The sequence below is a fragment of the Macrotis lagotis genome, chromosome 4, assembly GCF_037893015.1.
Source record: "Macrotis lagotis isolate mMagLag1 chromosome 4, bilby.v1.9.chrom.fasta, whole genome shotgun sequence".
Lineage (NCBI taxonomy): Eukaryota > Metazoa > Chordata > Mammalia > Peramelemorphia > Peramelidae > Macrotis > Macrotis lagotis.
The window spans coordinates 151,882,064-151,903,835 of NC_133661.1; positions in this window are offsets into that span (position 1 = coordinate 151,882,064).

Consider the following 21,772-nt stretch of genomic DNA (forward strand, 5'->3'; position numbering starts at 1 on the left):
GATCAGCTTCTTTGGGGATTGGTGGTCTGGGCCCTGGAAGCTGAAGCTCTGAATCAGGTTCCCATAAAGTATGTCAAAAGCTTGCAAATGTGTAGATTTGCAATTTCTAATATTACATATCAATGCATGATTCAATTTCCTAAAGCGCCCCTTTCGATCAGTCAACTAGCATTTACTGATCACATAACAGCTAGTTCCTCTTGCACTGAACTTAATGAAGGGGACCTGAAGAAGGGCAAGACCCCTCCACTTTTATGGCAATCAGAGTCTAATGGGGGAGGCAGCCTGAAAATAACTGCAAATGCAAGTAAGGCACAGAATGAAGGAAAAGAAAGTTGAAAGGGGAGTCAGAAAGCAGAGATGGGGTAGAGAATTGCAGGCATGAGGGGACTATGGAAGTCCTTGGAGACTGGAGAGGAGGATTTTGTGAGGAACAGCAAAGAGGCCAGTTTCCTTGAATCACAGGGAATTGGGGGGGGGGTATAAAAAAACTGGACGGGAAGGACTTTGAATATCACAAGAATTTATAGTTGATCCTGAAAGCAAAAGGGAACACCAGAGTTGGCTGAATGGGGGCGGGGGGTGACATGGGCAGACTGATGCTGCAGAGAAATCAGCATTGACCCTGCCAGTGCAAGCAGGGTGGTGGCAGCATCAGGAGAAAAGGGGGTAAGTATGAGAGACATATGTGTGGAAATGACAGGAATTGGCAGTGGATTAGATGGTGGGTATGAAAGAGTGGGAAGCTGGTGGCACCTCAACCTTAAAGGGACATCAGGAAGAGGGGAAGGCTCAGAAGGAAAAGAGAATTTAGTTTTTAGACATGTTGAGTTTTAAATGACTATAGTACATCTAATACTAAAACCCAGTTTTTACATTCAGCCTATCTTTCCTGACATGCTGTTTTCCTCTCCTTGCGCTCTCTGATCCAGCAAAACTGGCCTATTTGCTGTTCCTCACACCCAGCATTCCATGACAAGAAAATCCTGAGTAAAATTCATTCAGTCTCCATGCATTTACACAAAGTTTCCCTATGCAATGTAATGGATTATTTCCTCCTCTTACTTTTTTTTTTTTTTACGTTTTTGCAAGGCAATGGGGTTAAGTGGCTTGCCCAAAGCCACACAGCTAGGTAAATTAAGTGTCTGAGGCTGCATTTGAACTCAGGGACTCCTGACTCCAGGGCCAGTGCTCTATCCACTACACCACCTAGCCGCCTCCATCTTATTTTTAAAGCTTTCCTTTAAAGCTAGTTATCTTTCCTGATGCCTTCCCTAATGCTTCCAAGCTCTAGCATTACCGTCCACCAAGTTCCCTTGGATATATGTCATATTTTTATGAATTTCTGACTTACATATATATGTATATATATACACACACACACACACACACATTTTATTCCCTCTAATAGAATGTAACCTCTTCAAGGGCAAGGCCTATTTATTGTTTTTATATCCCTTGCTTATGAGTGATTAAAGTGGTAGGTGCATCAGGAATGAAACAGACAGGATCTGTTTTAAATGGATTGAGAAGTGAGGTTAGAGGAGGCAGGGATAACCAAGAACCAAGTGAAGTAAGTCATTTTAGGGGGAAAGACAAGGCAATTTTGGACATAGTGAGTTCATTGTGCCAAGTAAGATGTCCTATACCAAGTTTTGCCACTCATAAGATTTCAGACTAGAGATACAAATCTGAGCCATACACACAGAGATGGTCACTGAACCACAGAAGTAAATGAGAGCAAAGAGAAGGAATGTAGAGAAAGTTAACAAAAATAGAACTTTGGGATAAGACAGGTTGCTAAAAGGTAAAATTAACCCAGGAAGATGGAGCCCTTGAAAACTGAAATTCTGAACACAATAATTCAATTGAAAAGAAAAAGGGTGAAATTGTCTGAAGATACTGATGTGGATTCACAGAGAGCTCACTAACGAACATGGGTTACTTTTAAGGACATTTACAGACAATCGTAACAAGGTAATGAAAGATAAATATAAAAGCATAGTGTGTTACTATATATAAATAGTGTTAAGAGTGATATACTCAAAAATGAGCCAAGGCTGTCAAGGAAAGCCAAGGACAACAAAAAGAGTTCTATTAGCTATGTTGGGGAAAAGAAGATCAAAGAAGGAATAGAACTGGTGCTTAGGGTGGATAAGATGATGACATTACAGAAATGATGAAATTACTCAATTCTTATTTTCTCTGCCAAAGAGAATGACCTTCAGGGTAGAAAGGGACAGAACAAAAGAGGCTAAGAGGGAATTAGTTCCCAAGAGTAGTATGTAAGTGGAAAGAGGATATTTGGCTACACTTGATTAGTTTAAGTCACCTGACCAGTAAGAGTGGCCTCCTTCAATATTGAAAGAGCAAGAAATATGGTTCCTGAGACACTGTCAATGATATTTAAAAGATTGCAGAGAACAGAAAAGGTTTCATAGGACTGAGGAAGGGCAAATATTATCTAGGTTTTCAATCTTTAAAAAAAAAAAGGTTAAAAGAATGGAATCTACAAACTATAGACCAAATGGCCTGACTTCAATACCTGGCCAAAGGACTAGATAGTTAATGGACATCCAGAAAAGAAAATGGTGATCACAAAGGTCAGTATGATTTCATTAGGGAAAGGTTATGCAAGACTAATCTCATTTCCTTTTTTTTTTTTGCAAGGGAGACGGGGTTAAGTGGCTTGCCCAAGGCCACATGGCTAGGTAATTATTAAGTGTCTGAGACCGGATTTGAACCCAGGTACTCCTGACTGCAGGGCCGGTGCTTTATCCACTACGCCACCTAGCTGCCCCTCCTTTCCTTTTTTTGACAGGGTTGTTAGACTAGTACAGTTCAGGGGAATGCTGTAGCTCTTTTAGGTTATTTTGATTTTTGCAAAGTATTCCATATTAGTCCTGTAGAGAAAATGGACAGATGAGGATTACACTGTAATACCATTAAATGGTTTTGGATCTGGTTGAATGATTGAATCTCTATTGGTTTGATGCCAGTCTGGAAGGATGTTGCTAATGGAGGACTCCAGGGACAGCTATTTGACCCTATGCTGCTTAACATTTTTATCAGTCACTTTGATCAAGGTTTAAGTGGCATGATTATCAAATCTGCAGACAACACAAAACTGAGAAAGTTGATGGCTAACAGACTGGATGACAACTCTAACAATCAAAAAAGTCTTAGCAAGCAAGAAAACTTGCTGAATATAATAGGGGAAAAAAATGTTGTCTAATGACCATTTCTTTTTCTAGATGTTCCTTAACTATCTTTTTAATGATTTCCTAGGTTTTTAATCCAGGAATTTAAGTTAATTTTCCTTGCCTATAGTTTGCAAATTCCATTCTCTTCCCTTTGCTGTAATTTGGGTTAGAAACTGACAGTACAAGATATGGGAAGCATGCTTAGAGAGCATTTTGTCAGAAAAGACTTGGGACATTTTAGTGGACTTTAACCTTAATAAAGTCAACAGTGTGATATAACAGACTTAAAAAAAATCATGTAATCTTGGATTCCATTAAGACAGTTTCCATGTCCATAAACAAGGATGTGATCATTTCATTGTCAAAACACTTCTGAAATACAGTGTTCGATTTGGGGCACCATATATAGGAATGGGCAACGATAAGCTAGAGAACATCTAGAGAAATACCACCCCAAATGGTGAAGACCCTTGGGCTCCTGCCATAATGGAATTTGTAAAAGGAATTGGGCATTTTTTGAGAGAAGATTTAGGGGGAAATATTAGCTAAATTCAAGTGTTGGAAGTGCTTTCATAAATAAGAGATTACAGGGGCAGCTAGGTGGCATAGTGGATAAAGCACCGGCCCTGGAGTAATCCGGTCTCAGACACTTAATAATAATTACCTAGCTGTGTGGCCTTGGGCAAGCCACTTAACCCCGTTTGCTTTGCAAAAAAAAAAAAAAAAAAAAAATCCTAAAAAAAAAAATAAGAGATTACAGTTCTGTTTGTCCCCAGAGAGCAGGATTAGGAGCAACAAGTGGAAGATCCAGAAACAAATTGAGGGTTGATAGCAGGAAGAATGTCTTTATAAGATCCTTGCAGAAGTGGAATGGGTGACCTAAGAGAGCCATGGGTTGAAGCTTCAAGCAAAGAATGAGGATCCCCTTTGGGATTTGTTGTAAAAAGGATTTTATTGCATTTCTAATATAATCTGCTAAAATCCCATGCAATTCTGAAGCTGTGTGGTTCCACCTACATTTAGAAATGGATTTTTTTTTTTTGCTGCCAAAGAACGAGCAAAGATGGAAGGAACCAAGAGGGGGGCAGGGCAGGGAAGAATCTCAGAGTTGGAAATGTCCAATTTGTATGAAAAAAATGTCTCTTGGCAGATTAGGAAGAAGCACTAAATTGATCCACCAATCTGCAAAACAATCTGGAATTCTGCTTAAAAAGTACCCAAACTCAAGATGCAGGATAAGACATACATCTTTTTTTGGAGATAGTGTGCAAATTCATTAAATTCATTTCGTTTGACTTTGCATATTGTTACAACTTTTTTTCTAAAATGAGGTGAGTAGGTGAGGGAGGAAGATCGGGACAGGACAGTTGAAAAGAAGAAAAGTGTGCCTGAGATATTTTTTTTCAAATGCAGAAAAAATGGAAAAAAAAGACCAAAAAGAGGTAATGACAAGCAGGGCAGCTTTGAAAACTAGAACTAATTCTATATTTCAACAAATTGAACTTATTACATACTTAAAAACCACATACGCTATACCTAGTAGAGATATATAGTCCTATGTACAATCCTCTTTTTCTATTCTATTATGTTTATGGAAATGTCAATTTTATCTGTTATCTTACAAGTTCAGAATGAAAAAATAAAATAAAAATTGCCTAAAATGTACAAATACTTTGTCCTAGAGTTCCTATTACTAGAACAGAGAACTCCAATAGATCAAAGATAGAAATTATATGCAATAAAATATTCATTGCAACATTTTTTAATGGTAGCAAATATTGAAAAACTCATGAATTGGGAAATAGCTTAAATGAATTGTAGTACATGAAAACAATAGAATATGACTTTACTATAGAAAAAGATGAATATAAAGAATTCAGAGAAGCATGCATGGGAAGATTTAAACAAATCAATACAGAGTACAATTAACAGAACCAACAAAATTCTACCTACAGACCTAAACATATACACACAAACATATGGCTTTTGTTTCAATAAAACTGAAAGAATGATCAAATGAAACTGATAACAATGTAATTATAATGATGAAGCTTGACCTTAGAAAAAAGTTGAGAAAATATATCTGCCTTGCAAAAGTGGAAAACAATGGTGTGGAGTTGTATATACTGTTGGATCTGCTAAATGGATTGAATGGTTAGACCACATTTGTTTCTCTTTTATAATCACTGGTCTAAGATAAGCCTTGTTGAGCAGCAGGCATTGGGATGAGAGACGATATATTCAGAAATGAATGACAGAAACTAAAAACATCAATTTTTGAAAAAAAAAGAATCCCCTTTATAATATACCTGATCCAACCTTTATTTGAAAACTTCTTGTGGAAGGAAACATATTCCCTCTCATTTCATTTTAGAATAACTAATTGTTCTAGTTTTTCCCGAAGTAGTCCTTAAATTTGTCTGTAAAATGTGATGTGTCTAAGCAGAGATTTTAGGAGACATCTCCCATTCTTTGCAGGAATGGGGTCCTATGGACGTGAATAATTTACAAAATGTTGGCTTTTTTTTTTTTAATGGCATTTGTTTTGCTGAAGTGGATTTTTTCTCCACTTTTTTTGTTGTAAGGAATTACTCTCTAGGAGGGAGAGAGGGGAAGCTATATTGAGACATGTAAAAACAAATCATCTCAATAAAAAATTTTAAATAGATGTCTATTAAAATTAACTCTAAGAGAAGCTTAATGATGAGGCTAGAAAGCAATCTGGCAGAATCTGGGCTTAGATCAACGTTTTACAATATATTCCACAATAAATTGATGGATATATGATCTTCATATTAAATAAAAATCATAAACAAATTAAAAGGGCTATCTCTCACAGCTATCTGAAAGAGATAAATTCTTTTTAGATAAATATTTTATTTGTTTTCCAATTATATACAACAGTATTTTCTACCTATTGTTTTTGGTAAAGTTTTGAATTTTACAATTTTCCCCCCACCCTCCCTTCCCTCCTCCCACCTCTCCACAGAAGGCAGTTTGATGATCTTTACATTGTTTCCGTGCTATACATTGATCAAAATTGAATGTGTTGAGAGAAAAATATCCTTAAGGAAAAATAAAATATTAGAGATATCAAAATTGTGTAGTACATAAGACAACTTCTTTTTAAAATTAAAAGTCTTTGGTCTTTGTTTAAACTCCACAATTCTTTCTTTGGATACAGATGGTATTCTCCATTGCAGACAGCCTCTGATCATTGCACTGATGTAATGAGCAAGTCCATCAAGGTTGATCATCACCCCCATGTTGCTGTTAGGGTGTACAATGTTCTTCTGGTTCTTCTCATCTCACTCAGCATCAGTTCAAGCAAGTCTTTCCAGGCTTCTCTGAATTCCTATCCCTCCTGTTTCTAATAGAACACTAGTGTTCCATAACTTGAATATACCACAGTTTGTTCAGCCATTCCCCAATGAATGGACATCCCCTCGATTTCCAGTTCTTTGCCACCACAAACAGGGGTGTTCTGAATATTTTTGTACAAGTGATGTTCGAAAGAGATGTATTGTTAACCAAATAAAAGACAGAGGCAGTTATAAAGATAAAATAGATAACTTTGATTACATAAACTGAAAAGCTTCTGCATATATGAAATCAGTGTACCTGAGATAAGAAGAAAAATAGTCAAATAAAAAAATCATTATGTCAAATTTCTTTGGTAAAGGTTAAGATAGCATACATTTTATATACACACATATAATAAATATGCTATAGTATGTGTGACTAATTACCATTCCCCAATACAGAAGAGATCAAGAGATAATGAATATTTTTTCATAAGAACTGCAAAGTATTCACAACCACATGAAAAAATGTTCCAAATCACTAAAAATAAGAGTGGGGTTTTGCCACACTATAGGCAAATTGGCAAAAAATTAAAAAAAATCGTAATACTCACCTGTTGGAAGGGGATGTAGAATGACAAATAAACTAAAACATTGTTGGTGGAACTCTGAAATGGTACAACTAATTTGGAATCATGCAAATATGGTGATCTCTGATTAATGCAATAGCCAACCATGTTTGCAGAGGACTGATGATAAAGCATTCTACCCACTGCCTACCAAAACAGTTATGGATTTAAGAAGCAAATATTACATTTAGGGACATTGAAAGAGCCATTAGAGAGGAAGGGAGAAATTTAATAATAAAGGGGAAATAGAAAATGAGACAATGTTGGAATTTGTTTTGCTTGATTATTCATATTGTCAAAGATTTTTTTGTTTTGTTTTAATGGGTGGGCTGGGGTGGAAAGGAAAGAAAATATTTATTAATTGAAAAATAAAATATATAATTGACCTCTGAGGAAAAAAATAAGGGTGACTCTGAAAATAGGGCTATTCCTGACTTTGCCATTGAGTAGCTCTATGACTTGGAACAAGTCATTTTACTTCTCAGGTCTTAGCCTTCAACTATAAAGAAGATTAAATATAAAATGAAGATAAAAAAAACTTGTCTGACATACACTGAAGAGTTAGTTGGTCTGAGGGATGTGAAAGCACCTGATAATACTTGTGCTCTACAAATGTGTAGTATTACTATAATTAATAAGATTATCAGCTCCTTGATAATAGAGGTCCTGCCCCTCCCACCCCATGCTGGAATCCATTATGAATGAAGGATACTGAGGCAGCTAGGTGACCCAGTGGATAGAGCACCAACCTTGCAGTCAGACCCGAGTTCAAATGTGACCTCAGACAATAATTACCTAGCTGTGTGACCTTGGGCAAATCACTAACTCCCTTGCCTTGCAACCCCACCCCACCCCGCAAAAAAAAAGGATATTTTTTTCATCCAGTCCAAGAGGCTTTTTCTGAAGGCTTCCTACTCAGAGGCCATCCCCATTATATGCAGCCATTTCAGAATCTACCCAGTGGAGAGCTGAGGTAGGAGTGGGGGTTTGGAGGGAACCTCCATGGTAAATTTTCTAGAGAATTTTCTTCAATCTGGAACTCCCATGTGGGAATGGGCACAGGATTCCATGGAGTCGTTTCTCTCCAAACTCTAGCAGGTGCAGACTCCCTCTCAGACTCTGCTGCCTAGCCAGGGTGCAGATAGCTAGCTGGAGCATTGAACTCTAAAGAATACAGTCTTTGTATCCAGCAATCCTGGGGCTCTGAGACCAGAGTTGTGTTTGTTTTCTTAAAGGGGTTAACCCACCTCCTCGGCAGTCCCAGTCACACAAGGGTGGTGTTTAAAAAACTTTTTTTTAAATAAACCTTGCAATGAAAAGGGGTTTTGTATGCAGGGGGGAATAAAGAGGAAGAAGAGGTGCCTTCATCCTGGAACAGCCAAACCAGACCTTGTGGTTCAGCCCTCAAGAGACAGCTATTCCACCAACTCCTCTGAGCTCAGCCCCTCCCAGGCACCAGCTCAATCAGTATACAAGACCTTTGCTCCCCACCTCCCATTTCCCAAGCTCTCCGCCCCTGTTCTTAGCAATGTCTGGGGCTAGCAGAGCCTGCCAGGTGCCTGCATATCATGGGCAGCCATGGGTTCAGTTAGAGAGAAGCATAGCGCAAGTCTAAGCCCTGCCTGCCCCGCCTTCTCACCATGCCCTGCCCTCTGGTTAGGAGGGCACAGCATCTGCCCTGAACATTAGCCCACATGAAGCTGGAACATGGTCTTTTTTTTTTAAGAAATATTTTATTTATTTTGAGTTTTACAATTTTTCCCCCATTCTTGCTTCCCTCCACCCCCCACAGAAGGCATTCCGTTAGTCTTTACATTGGTTCCGTGTTATACACTGATTTCAGCTGAATGTGATTACAGAGAAATCATATCCTTAAGGAAGAAAAATAAAGTGTATGTGATAGTAAAATTACATATTAATATAATGAGTTTTTTCTAATTTGATGGTAATAGTCTTTGGTCTTTGTTCAAAGTTCATAATTTTTTCTCTGGATACAGATGGCATTCTCCATTGCAGATAGCCCAAAATTGTCCCTGGTTATTGCAATGAAGGGATGAACAAGTCCATCAAGGTTGATTATCTCCCCCATATTGCTGTTAGGGTGCATTCATGCAAATCCCTCCAGGCTTCCCTGAATTCCCATCCCTCCTGGTTTCTAATAGAACAATAGTGTTCCATCACATACATATACCACAGTTTGTTAAGACATTCCCTAATTGAAGGACATTCACTTAATTTCCAATTTTTTTTTGCCACAGGGCTGCTATATTTTTGTACAAGTGATGTTTTTACCCTTTTTCATAATCTCTTCAGGATATAGACCCAATAGTGGTATTTCTGGATCAAAGGGTATGCTCATTTTTGTTGCCCTTTGGGCATAATCCCAAATTGCTCTCCAGAAAGGTTGAATAAGTTCACAGCTTCACCAACAATGTAGTAGTGTCCCAGATTTCCCACGTCCTTGGAACATGGTCTTTAATCTATCCTCTTTATGTTATAGAGAAAGGAACTGAGCCTCGGGTATCTGGGAGTTATAGAGACCTAGAGTGGAAGGGATACTTCATTTTATATATGAAGAAATGGAGTCCAGCAAGGTGGCAACCAAGATCATAAGCTAGTTCTATAACTTTCTGTTTACAACTCCCTTATTTTACAGTTGAGGAAACTGAAGCACTGGGAAGTTAAAGGATTTCCCCAAATTTTGTTTTTTTTTTCAGTTATGAACTTACACATACAAAACCAAGAAAGAGCATTTCCCTATATACAACAAAAAAGAGGATTCGATATGAAATCTTGATTCTCCATTTCACAAAATTTGTTTTTTAAAAAGTATAAACAAATTATACAGGCTGCTTTCAAAACTTTCTTACTAGTCTGCTTCCTTCTGAAATGTCTTTTGTTGACTTCTGTATATTTTTAAAAATATTATAATATTCTCTTTTTGGCAATACTTTTGCTATTCTCTCCTGTCCCACAAGCTGGGGAGGGGGGGAAACAGGAACCCCCCTTGGAATAAATAAGCAAATGAATTAACTAAGCAAAATCAATCCATACAGTGCCCATATATGCCCATATATTTTACCCCTTTACCTTGAATCCCTCACCTCTTCGTTAAGAGATGGGTTTCATACCTGTCCTAGATTCTACAAAGAAATTGTTGGTCACGGCTTTAACCAAAGTTCTTAACCCTTTTGAAGTTTATAATGTTGTCATCCTAGTACAGTATAAACTGTTCTTCTGGTTCTGTTTGATTTACTCTTCATTAACTCACACTCCCCAGGATTCTCTGAAATTGTTTCTTTCATCATTCCTTGCAGCATAGTAACATTTTTTTTATATTCATTACCACCAATCTATTTAGCTATTCTTTGGATTTCTTAGAAGCAATCTAAAATACCTCCCCCCCACCCTTAGATTCTAGTTCTTTCCCCTTCATTCACTTCCCCCCCCCCCCTTTTTTTCCTCTTGTTATGTCTTGTGCTATGGCCAGGATCTACACCATATTATGCTTTTAAGTAGAGTGCTCAGGTCTGCTGTTTCTCTCCGTGGGTTCATTAGGTGACCTCCACCTCTAGGTGTTAGTCACCCACTTGAGTTTTGACATTCAGAGTCCAGGATCATTTCTCCACTGGATGGATCTACATATGGTTCATCAGTTGTGAATTGGCTGCATATAAATGTAGCAGAGGGTTGTGACCCTAGGGATGGGAATGAAGCTTTTGGAAAGCTTCCTGGACAGGGTGAAAAAATATCCTTCATTCATAATGGAACCCAGCATGGGGTGGGGGAGGCAGGATCTATTACTTCAAGGAGATAATAATCTCATTATTAATTATAGCAATACAATTAAATATAGTAATACATTTGTAGAACACAAGAGTTAGGAAGTTTGTTTTGCTGGTGAATCTTCCCTCCATGGTATTATCCTCCTCTTAACCTCATCTGGCACCCCTGCTTTTTTTCTCTCTTCAATCTGAAGTGTTTCTACTCCATAATGATGGCTTTGACATTTCAGATAAAAGTGAGGTTGGTCTTGATGATCATGTTCTTCTCATCACTTCCTCCATGTTTGAATACCCTTCTTCTCATGCAAAAAAGCAAAAAAAGCAGGTTCCAGACTCTTTTTTCTACACTAGTCTCTTCTTTACCCTCATTACAACATCCCACCTTTTTGAACATTTAATTCCTTCAATATTCTTGTGTAGAGGAAGCCCACCTTCACTAGCACTAGCAACAATAAACATATAGGCTAGGAGGCCTATCCAGTCTCCCCAACCACTGATCCTGCTTGCAGCCTGGACCTTGAAAGCTCCTACACCCCACCAGGAGCAACCCCATGTCACTCACAGCTTAGGAAAGCCAGCCTAAGTGGAGCAGCCAGGCTCCTTGGGGGACTAACAGGAGGCAGCATAACCTAGGGAGGTCAGGACACCATTCCTCCCCCTTGGTTATCTCCTTGATTACTATGCTCCCTCAGATCCTAATGGAGATAGCACAGGGTCCTGAACCCAAGAATCCTGGGAAAGGTGATGCTTCCAGTCTGGTGCCTTCAGCCATCATCCTGGGAATAATGCCTATGGAGATGCAGGCTGGCAATGCTCATACAGAGGCTACAGCCACAGGCACAAAGACCCAGAAAAAAAAGAAAATTCTTATTACCAAAGTCTTTAGCCTTCACAGATGGCTCAACAGCTGAATCTGATATGGCTTGATCTATGGAAAGGACCTTAAAGAGGCAGCATCTTCACTGCATCTTCAGGACCATGGATCTTTCCAATTAACTTGCAGCTGAAATGCTTCCCCATAGGTAACCTCCTCCCTGGAATGTGAGCTCCTTGGGAATGGGACTGTTTTACTTTTCTATTTCTATCTCCAGAACATAGTAAATAGTCATTAAACACTTCATTCATTCATTCAATAACCTTGAGGACACTAAAATTAAAAAAAAATTCTTCTCTTCCATTAGAAAGTCTGTGGTCAAGAAGCCATTTGTAGAAACTACTAAGGGCTCCCTGCCAAGAGTGCTGCCTAAGTAGGAGGCAGACCACTCAGGGCCTTCATGACCGTTTCAGCAAAAATGAGTGATGAAAAAGAATTAAAATGAAGACCTATACTAAAAACTGATTTCTTCCATCCCAGAGCTTTTCAAGAAGACAACCAGAAGTCTGAAGGAAACAGGAAAGGAGGATTCTATAGCCACTGTCATTACAGAGTAACCTCCCATTGTGATCAGACACGGGTCCAAGGCATCTGTTGCCTCCAAGTCTGTATCCAAAGGTAGCAAGAACAGAGGGCTATGCTGGGAAATCGAGGGTGTCAGAAAACCTTAGGATGGGAATAATGCCAAAATGCCAAGAAACAGTGGAGGACAGACTGAAAAATCCCAGGGCTAGGGCTCTGAGGTCCCTAGGATCCAGTACTGAGATGTGAGCAAGAGCCCTGAAGATCCTGTACTCAATTTCAAAACTCTGGGGTATGGGGGTGTGGTGATTGGTTAACTCAAAGGGTGGGGGTCCCCTAGGGAACCCTGGGAGGGAACAAGGAGGCCTGACTACCCTCTTCAAAAGCACAATATGATATAGAACCAGGCCCTAACACAAAGCCTCATTTTAGCGACCATAACTGCAGTGAAGGAATCAAAAAAAAAAAAAAAACAGATTAGTTTTGTTTACAAAGAAAACATAAGAATAAAAAATTTATTACAAATATGGAGATTCCATGGCCCCCTCCCCTCCACCCCATCCCATCCCCACCATCCCTGTCCCAAAGAAGGAAAGAGTAACTCCATCCTTCATTCCAGTCAACTTACCTCCCCAGTGTCCCACCATATATCTCTTCCACTGTACCCTCTAGATGCTGGTTCTGGGTTGGTTGGATGGTTCTTGTCCTTCGTTATCAAAGAAAACTAAAATAATATCACAAAGTTTGAGACAAATTACAGTATGTCTGACTGTGGCTGATCAGACCAATACAAGCTTGGGATGCTCTGCCACAGGTCAGGCACAAATGTCCATGTGAACACTTGGGGTGGGTATTCCAAACTTACATATCTCATGTTTCCTTTGAGCTGCTTTAATTCTGCCCTTCTTATAGAGTGCAGGCCCCTCACAAATGAGGGCATGCCATACTGGGTGGTCCTGTGCCAGTGTCTTCCATCTTGTACAATCAATTCTAAAGTTCTTAAGAAATACCTTCAGAGGGTCCCGGTATAGCTTCTTCTGGCTCCCTTGTGAGCTCTTGTCCTATGTGAATTCTCCATAAAATAGTCTTCTTAGCAAGCATATGTTTGGCATTCTAACAATATGTCTAGTCCATCATAGTTGCACTCTCTGTAGTAATGGTGAAATACTTGACAGTTTAACTCAAGGAAAGACCTCAGTGTCTTGTATATTCTCCTGCCAGGTGATCTTCAGAATCTTCCTAAGACAATTTAAATGGAAGCAATTCAGTTTCCTGACATGGCACTGGTAAACTGTCCAGGTTTCACAGGCATATAGCAATGAGGTCAATACAACAGTTCTGTAGACTTTCAGTTTGGTAGTCAGTCTAATATCTCTTCTCTCCCATGCTTTCTTTTGGAGCCCTCAAATACTGACCTAGCTCTGGCAATGTGAGTGTCAACCTCATAATCAATGTGTACCTCCTTGGAAAAGGACACTACTAAGGTAAGGGAACTTGTCCACAGGTCTCAAAATTTCTCCATTTGCTGTAACCGATGATTCACATATGGATGGTATAGTTCTGGCTGATGGAGCACCTGTGTTTTCTTGGTGTTGTTGCATCTCAGCTTCACTGAGGCTGCACTGAGGACACAATCATTGGCAAACACAAGACTCCCTCCACTTTGATCTTGGCTTGAAGCCTTTTCAATTTGAAGAAATTACCATCAGTGAAGTAACTGACCTTGATGCCGTGTTCATCTTCAGTGAAGACATTTGATGCCATGGTTTAAAACATTATGCTAAAAAGTATGGGAGCAAGGACACATCTTTGTTTCACTCCATTGGTGACTGGAAAATCACGAGAGCATCTTCCACTATCCAGAACCCAGGTAAGCATGCTGTCATGGAATTGATGAACAATAATGATGAACTTCTCCAGGTTGATGGTATCAAAAGCCTTGGACAGATCTACAAATGTTATTACAGACCTCTGTTTGCTCCTGACATTTTTCCTGGAGTTGTTAATAGCAAACACCATAATAACTATTCCTCTACCCTTTCTGAAGTCCCACTGGCTCTCAGGGAGGTGACTATCAGATTAACTTAGTGAGGACTCTGTCAAGAATCCTACTATCAATGATTAAAAGAGAAACACCCCAGTGATTGTCACAGGACACTCCATTCCCTTTACCTTTATAGAGATGGACGATGGAGCATCCTTGAATTCTTGGAGATAACCTCTTCGTGCCATATAACCTGGAAAATTTCAGTCAGTTTTTAGATGGGCAATGGAGCCACCTTGTAGACCTCTGGCACTGGGTGCTTTGCTACACAAAAGGAGCCCAACGACATTCAAAACCTCTTCTTCAGTTGGAGCTTCAGCTGGGGAGGGATAGACTTCAACTTGAGGTAAAGGGGCAATGGCTTCTGTACTGAATGATGATGGTCTATTAAGAACACTATGGAAGTGTTCAGTACATCTCTCTAGGATCATGTCCCTATTGTTAATCAATGTGGATCCATGAGCACTGAGTAATTGAGATGCACTATAGGTCTTTGACCCATAAATAGTCTTCAGGGTCTCAAAAAAGCACTTATTATTATTATTATTATTATTATTTGCATATAAATGAATTTCATCTTCCTTTTTATTGAACCAAGAATCCTGAATCTCTCTATGCTTCCCTTGTATTTTACTTCTGATGGAATTAAATGCTGTCTTCTTAGAAATGAATGAATTTGGGGGCAGATAGGTGGCACAGTGGATAGAGCACCAGCCCTGGAGTAAGGAGTACCTGAGTTCAAATCCCACCTCAGACATTTAATAATTACCTAGCTGTGTGGCCTTGGGCAAGCCACTTAACCCCATTTGACTTGCAAAAAGAAAGAAAGACAGACAGGAAGGAAGGAAGGAAGGAAGGAAGGAAGGAAGGAAGGAAGGAAGGAAGGAAGGAAGAAAGAAAGAAAGAAAGAAAGAAAGAAAGAAAGAAAGAAAGAAAGAAAGAAAGAAAGAAAGAAAGAAAGTGAATAAACTATTGGTAAATCCCGTGGAGTTCTCATTTTTTTCATTTAGCAGTGTCTCTAGTTCCCCATCATTTTCATCAAATCAGTCTTGATGTTTGTGAGTATTCTGACCTAGATGAGCAAATGCAATGGTATACATCAAATCTCTGAAAGTTGCCCACTCTTTTTCTGCTCCACTGTTGTCAACTGACTCAACTTTCCCTCCAAGTTAACAACAAAGTCTCCCTACTCCGAGAGACACTCTAACCTCTTGATATTAATTCTTTTGGTAGTCATTTTGCCTTGGAGTTACCACTGTGGTTGAATGAGAATATCTAGCTTGGAAAGGATTCGTCTGTGGTCAGTCCAACACTCTGTACCACACATTGCCTTTGTCACTCTCACGTTCTATCTCTCCATCTCTCCTTACAATCACATAGTCTATTAAATGCCAATGTTAGCTAGGAGGCTGCATCCAGGAAGTTTTATTGCATTTAGGTAAATTAAAGACAGTGTTTGTGATAAGAAGATTGTGTGATGCCCAATCTTCAGTAGAAGGTGACCACTGCTGTTGCTATTTACAACTCCAATCCTCCCAAGGACTCCCAGACATGTCTGGTAATCTGAGCCTAGTCTAGCATTAAAGTTACCCAGAATTATAAACTTGTACTTTGATCATAAGGGTCTCCAGGTCTTCATAAAATTTTCCTTTGGCTTAATCAGGGTTCATCATGGTGGGAGCATAGGCACTGATGATGGTAGCATGGCATTTTCCTATAGATGGCAATCTCATTGTCATGAACCTGTCCCTCACTCCTTTTGATGGGCTCGTTTGTTGACTAGATAAATTCTGATTGCAAAACCTACCCCAGCTTCATGGTGTTCTCCCTTCACTGTGGCCACTACAGAAAACTCTAGAAGTACTAGTCTCCCTGGAACACACCCTATGCTCCTCTCTGTGGGATTTAGGAGCAAGTTGAAAGCAACTTTGTTGTCTGTGAAGAAGAGTCAGCCTCCTTCTGTTTGGTAGACATCTTGACAGAAGTTCATTATTAGCTTCTGCAAGCATCTTCATGGTCACAGATTTTCTAGTAGGGTGAGAGGAAATAAGTATCTTTTTAAAACCTTGATATCTTCAAAGGTTACCGAAATCTTAAAAATTTATCTTTCCTACTTTTTCTATCTTCTGGCTCCCTCCTGATGACACAAGCTCCTTGGTCACCCTTTCCAACACTGACTACACTTTCACTTATTCTCCTGCCTGGTGGTTGTGGTAGGGAAATTGGAATGCTCCATGCTCCCCATTGCCACTCCCGAGTTCTCTCCATAACCCTATCATTCAGTAATATCACCTCCTTTGAGGTTCAATCAGTTCATATCTATCATCCAATCAAAATCCTGGTAGCTGTGGCTATGGAACCCCGGAACCCACTCCCCTTCTTTCCTCAATGAGTCCAGTATCTGACTCACACAATCTCTCTCCTTCTTAACTCCTGCCCTAACACTAAAAAGCCTACATTCTGATAATCCCTCAAACACCCTAACCAAGTTAGTCATTTCCCATAATGGACTTCCTCCATCCCACCTCAGCCACACACAAAGATGACCATACTCTTCATTTTGTCACCACCCACCAATGTACCACTTAAATGTTCATGAACTCTGAAATTTCCTTAGCTGATCACAATGTATTGGCATTCTATCTCTCCTCCTGCCTTCTAAAACCTAACCCTGTTCTTTGTTTACATTATGATCTTCAATTCTTCACTATGATAGGTAATTCTTTTTTATCATCCTAATTGACTCCCTATCCCTCTGACTATAGTCATTTTTTTCAAACCTCCCAGTCTCCCTTCCTCATACTTAGGGAAGAAACCTCTGCCTCATATTTTACTGAAAAAGTTGAGGCCATTTGCCAAGCGCTCCTCTTCTGCTGCCTCCTTATCTCATATCACCCAGATGCCTTTTGCCACTATCTCCTCCTTTATCTCTCTCACATGATGAAGTGACTCTTCTGGCAAGGCCAGCCTCTCTATTTGAACAAGTGGTTCCATTTCATTCCTTCATTTCTATTATATTATCACTTGTATCATCACCACTCTCTTACTTATCTTCACCCTCCCCCTGTCTATATACTAGTTGCTTCCCTATTTCCTACAAACATGCCCTTGTGGCCTCATTGTCCAAAAATTCACACAATCCATCTATCCCTGCTAAGTGTCATCCCATTTCTAGCTTGTCATTTCTGGCTAGACTCTTTGAGAAGGCCATTACAATAGTAGTCTCCACTTTCTCTCTTCTGGCTCTTTTTTTCATCAATCTGCAATCTGGTTTTCAACTTCATTACTCAACCAAAAAAAACTGTCTCCAAAGTTACTAAAAATAACTTAATTGCGAAGTCTACTGACTTTTCATTTAAAAAATATTTTTAGGGGCGGCTAGGTAGTGTAGTGGATAAAGCACTGGCCTTGGAGTCAGGAGTACCTGGGTTCAAATCCGGTCTCAGAGACTTAATAATTACCTAGCTGTGTGGCCTTGGGCAAGCCACTTAACCCTGTTTGCCTTGCAAAAAAAGAAACAAGCTAAAAAATATATATACTTTTGTTACATTTAATTCCAAGCTTTTTCCCTTCCTCCTTTCCAATCCCACACTAGAGAAGACTAACATTTAACACAGATACATCTGAGAAACTATACCATACATAGTTCCATATAGTAAGTCTTTCTGTGGAGGTGGACAGCATCTTCTTTCATAGATCCTTTGATTTAAATTTTCATATAACTCAGAATAGCTTAGTCATTCACATTTACTCTTCAAACAATATTTCTGTTACTATAGATGTAATGCATATATGAATCTGTGTATACATACATATTTAAATATATGTAATGGTCTTTCCTTGAATCTCATCTTTCTTGATCTTTCTATAGCCTTTGACACTATGGATCATTTGCTTCTCTTTGAAATTCTCTTCCTTCTTAGTATTCTCTCTGCTATCTCCCAGACTGCACCTCCCTAAGTTTCCTTTGCTGGATCCTGATCCAGCTCAAGCCTGAGGAACATAGGCATCCCATCAGGGTCCTCTTCTCTTCTCCCTCTAGACCATTTCATGTGGTGATCCCATCATATCCCATGGATTCATTTAATCTTCTTTTTGTTGATGATTCTCAAACTTACTTATCCTGACCCTTTCTGCTTCACCTTCATTCTCACATTTACAAATACTTATTAGACTGCTCAAACTGGATGTCCATTAGACATCTTTCTTTTATTAGGTTTTTGCAAGGCAAACGGGGTTAAGTGACTTGCCCAAGGCCACACAGCTAGGTAATTATTAAGTGTCTGAGACCAGATTTGAACCCAGGTACTCCTGACTCCAGTGTCAGTGCTTTATCCACTACGCCACCTAGCTGACCCCTCCATTAGACATCTTAAACTCAACATGTCCTAAACTGAAATCTCTCCACCCACCTCCCAACCCCCACCCTACCCCAATTCCTTATGGATTGACTGACAACTACCATCAGACCCAAAGTAAAAAAATGGATTTTCAGCAAGGATAAGATGAACACCTGGGAGAAATGAAACAAAAGATAAAAAAAATGATATAAAAATCCTTAAGAAAAGAATCAGAAAGAAAAGTTTAGTGATTCCATTAGACAAGAAATATTAGAATAAAATCAAAAGATTGAAAAATAGGAAAAAATGTAAGATATTTGATATTGACATAAGATATTTGACCTGGAAAACAGGTCAAAGAGAGTTCACTTAAAATTGACCTTCTTGAAAACCCTCTTTTTTTATATATTAAGAAAGTCTAGATACCATATAAATCTTTCCCATAGTCTTATTGGTTTGGAGGACACCCAGAATTTCAAAAAAGTCATAAATAAAAACCGCGGAGATCTATTACAACCAGAAAAAGGGAAAGATAAAAAGAATCCATTGATTACCTCCAGAATAGAATTCTCAAAAGAAAAGTCTAAAGAATATTGTAACTAAGATCCAGAGCTCCCATATCAAAGAAAAATTCTTCAAACATCCAGAAAGAACAGTTCAAGTACCAAGGAAACACAATCAGGATCACACAAAACTTTTAAGTCTCTACTAAAACCAAAGGAGATATTGGAATACAATATTCCAAAAAGCAAAAGACCTAGGCTTACAATCAAGAATAATTTACTCTGCAAAGCTCAATGTCAATAGAGAGGAGGAGGGGCGGCTAGGTGGCACAGTGAATAGAGCACTGGCCTTGGAGTCAGGAGTACCTGGGTTCAAATCTGATCTCAGACACTTAATAATTACCTAGCCGTGTGGCCTTGGGCAAGCCACTTAAAACCCACTGCCTTGAAAAATCTAAAAAAAAAAAAGACAATATAGAGGAGGAAAATGGCTTTTTAATATAATAGAGAACTTCCCAAACATTTCTGATGAAAAGAAAAGAACTAAATAGTAATTCTATAATACAACAAAAGAGAAACTTAGAGCAATAAGAAGGAATTAAATAATGATACAATGCTAACATTCTTGGAGGGGAAGAAGAAACAAATGTTAAACCTTAAAGTCTTCAAAGGGTACTGAAGGAATTAAAAAAAAAATGGAGTTCCTGGAGGGTGGACAGTTTTGTTCTGAGGGTTTGAAGAGGAGGAAGAGAAGGGAGGATTAAAAAAGGAGACAATAATATGGAGAAAGAAAAAGGGGTGTAACTTGTTCTTTTAATTAGCATGCTGCTATTGTGTATGAGAAGAATGAATGTACAAAGTAGGTGACGGGGTGTTGGGGGAGACATTGGATATGAATCTCATTCTTATCTGAAAAGGACAAAGTTGTATTACACACACACAGACACACACACACACACACAGACAGACACACAGAGTTTGGTCTGAAAATACATCATCCAACAGGGGGAATTTGGTGTAGGTGAAGGGGAGGAGGATAAGAGGGATGGGGGGAAGGGGTGGAGAAAGGGAAAGAAAAAGAGGAGAAGAGAGGGTAAAAGGAAATGGAGAGGGAGAGAGAGAGAGAGAGAGAGAGAGAGAGAGAGAGAGAGAGAGAGAGACACGCTTTTTTGTGGGACATGACCACTGAATGTATCTGTTTTGCCTATGTTTATTTGTTTCAAGAATTTTTTCTTTCAGTTTTTAATTGAGGGGAGAAGATAATGGAAGGGAGGGAAGTTAGCAATAGTGATGCTCCCAAGAAGGCGCTGAAACATTTTTTTTTATGCACAGAACAGAAGGAAGTTCAGAAAGTTAGCTTGACAAGTAGAGTTTAAAAAGTAGCATGTAAAATTTATCCTATATGTGATAAATGGGAAATGGAGATTCAGTTTCACAAAGGATCCTTTTTGTTTTCTGCTCTGTGTCTGTGTGTGTATCTGTGTGTGTGTCTCTGAATGTGTGTGTCTCTGTGTCAGCGTATGTGTAGCTCTGTGTCTGTGTCTCTATATGGATGGGTGGGTCTGGGTCTTTGTGTGTGCAGCAGGGCTTGGGGAGGAGCCAGCTTCATGCCGTCCGGTCTACCAGATCTAAGCCAGCCTCGGGCTGCCCCATCTACCACACCCTGGGAGGGGCAGGCCTGGCCCAACAGAGGAGCTACTCTTTCCTTGTGGTCACCACACCCATGTACCAACACTGGATCCTCTGAAGTGACATGGAGGCCCGCAGTCATGGGTCCTGGAGTTGCCTCTGCCACTAGTTCCTTACATGTGGGTCTCACCCCCACTGTATGTTGCTCTTGCCCATTTTTATTCCCCTTTACTCCCCATTCCAGGTGAGTGTCCTCTTAGGGAAATGCCTCATAACCCCTGATCTTGCCAAGATTATTTGAGCAAGAGTTTCTGCTGTTGGAATGGGAGAGGGGGAAGGACTTTTCCTGAGCACAGAAAGGCACCAGAATAATTTCTTTGCATGATGTTGAGGCCAAGGGCCCCTGGGACCAGGGTCTGGGAGGACAGAGGGAGAAGTTGGGGAAGAAGGGGGAAATTAATAGGCATTATAAAATATAGAAAAGGGTCCAAATTTTTAAATTCCTGCAAATTGAGATTCTTTTTTTAAATTTCTTTAAGGTGGGGGCGGCTAGGTGGCATAGTGGATAAAGCACCAGCCTTGGAGTCAGGAGTACCTGGGTTCAAATCTGGTCTCAGACACTTAATAATTACCTAGCTGTGTGTCCTTGGGCAAGCCACTTAACCCCATTTGCCCTGCAAAAAAAAAAAAAAACTAAAAAAAAATTTCTTTAAGGCAATGGGGTTAAGTAACTTGCCCAAGGTCACACAGCTAGGGAATTAAGTGTCTGAGGTCGGATTTGAACTCAGGTACTCCTGACTTCAGGGCCAGTGTTGTATTCACTGTGCCACCTACCTGCCCACAAATTGAGACTTTTAAGCTTTATGGACTGGACAGGGTCTGGATGACTTGTGCCTAGGCTGTGGCACAGCACAATCACATTCATCATTAATATATTGGTA